Raw genomic sequence first — 2,383 nt, 5'->3', positions numbered from 1 at the left:
GAATCTCTTCATACAGGCAAGGAGGCGGTATTCTCGGCGCATTGGGAAGCGACTCGGCTCGTGTTCAAGGCCTCGAAGTAATCTTTTATTTCTTTCATATACGTATATATGTATATATATATATATATATATGTATATCTATTTTTTCTGAGAAGGAAGAAGTCGATCGATAAAGATAGTGACGATATAAGACGCGCTTAAAGCAGGTGCTACGTGCGCAAGCTATCTGTATCTTGTTACGATACGCATGTTACATGTTCATATTCTCGAGAATGCATTGCGCGCGTGTGTGTGTGTGTGTGTGTGCACGTGCTAAAAATAAAGATCCTAGTAACCACCAGTACATTTATAACTTGCATATAAGAAAACAAGTAACTATTATAACGAATAACTATTATATTTCATAAGCAGCAATGACGATCTATTCTTTTTAATAACGTAACAATTAATTCTTCAACCAAAATGTTAATATAAACATGCTAATAAAGCAATAAAATATATAATATATGCCTTTCAATTCTAAAAATAAAGTCATGATTATAACAATCAAATGTCGTGCATATAATTCTTAAATAGAGGAGATTTTTTTTTGTATCTATAAAAATGTTTTATATGCGCAGTTTATATTATATTCTCGAAATAAATGTCGCGAATAACAACTTGTTCGTTATATCCGCTTAATGTAGGTTGCCAGCATCGTCGTAATTGTTAAGCCGCAAATCGGGGCAGAACCTGAAACCGAGGTCCGATTTGAAAAGTACTTTATCCTCTGCCGACGTACATGATCGTCATCAACGTACGCAGCCACGTGAATCGTAAGTTAGCGAGAAATCGATTAGAGACTGGCAACCAGCCGCATCTTACGATGCAGAAAAATTAACCACTAAGCTATAGCTGTAAATTATTGCGAGCGAGAAAATATCGCCGGCAATTATACGAGAGTTAAAAGACAGGAAGTAGTCAAAAGGTAATAGTTATAACATAAAACAAATACAATATATCTAACAATATATCTAATAATCGTACTTTGTTGATAAGAATATCTGTGCAATACCCTGCCAAATTAACTGTTAGAAAAGATAAGAAAGCAATATTAATTTAAAGAATATTTTTCTTTAGATGAATAGATTTCTTCTGACGAAATAATTTGTCGTGATTATTTTATGTGCAATATATCGAATTTAGTATAGTGCTTGAATCATCAAGCCGTGATGCTCTTATTGGATTCATAATCTTTGATAATAATCAAATAAAATAATTTAATAAAATTCTGCGTATGTATAGAGAATAAGAATATGAAGATTAAATACTGAAATAATAACGAAAATTAAGATTCGCAAATGATGTCAGTAATTATAAATGTAGCCCTAATGTTAATTCAAAATAATCAAGAAATTCCAATCTCAAAGAGATTCTTAGTGTTCTAGAAAACTAATAATTGAAATTGTTGTAAAAAACTACGCGTTTTTCTTAATTTATTACTAATTAATTCTTACTCTAGTTTATAAAGATATTCAGTCTAATTTATAAGTATTTTTAGTTTATAAATATTCAAAATAAAATCTTTTAAATATTCCAATACATCCTTTTCAAAATACAATGCTAACAATAAGTAGTACGTGCTTCGGATAAATTAGCCTATGTAGGACAATAGAACGGAGACAACGCGTCGAAAAATCGCATGGAAAGGATAAAAATTATTCCGGTGTAAATATCAGGTCACTGCTATTTTACCGTTATCCTTAAAACGATTGTCATACCTACATCTATCATCTTACCTCATAACCGTGACAAATACACTTAGCAAATTACCAGTATTACTTTCGAATTTTGTGCTATTTACATAAAACCTTATATTTGATTATGATAATTATTTACTTTTATTTTAATAATCATGAAATAATTACTTCATTATTTTTCGCTTTAAATACCATATATATAATTACAGATTAAATTTGCATACATATTTTTTTAAATATAACTGTTTATAAAAAATTAAAATAATATAAAAAATTTTATTCAGAATTAAATTTAAATTTAAAATTAAATTTGTGTAATGTAGTTATATTAACAGACAAAATTTTGATTCCGATAAATAAATAAAGCAAACGTTTTAATTTTTATTAATGATTATAAATAATAATTGAGATAATATATCAATGCAAGTATTATAATGTAATAATGTAAGAATATATAATATATTATCAATTATCCTAAAATTATTGAGTTGATGTACATATGGATAATGCAATTTATATATTGATCTACAATATATTTAAAATATTTCAAATAATAAAATTTGTAAAATTTATTATAAAATACTACTTATAAAGAAATTCAGTTTTAGTTATAATAATTTAGAATTATAAAATATATATATATA

Source organism: Formica exsecta, unplaced genomic scaffold (assembly GCF_003651465.1).
Source record: "Formica exsecta isolate Colony F162 unplaced genomic scaffold, ASM365146v1 scaffold15, whole genome shotgun sequence".
NCBI lineage: Eukaryota > Metazoa > Arthropoda > Insecta > Hymenoptera > Formicidae > Formica > Formica exsecta.
The sequence above is the reverse complement of the archived record's forward strand: the minus strand, read 5'-3'. Positions refer to the sequence as shown.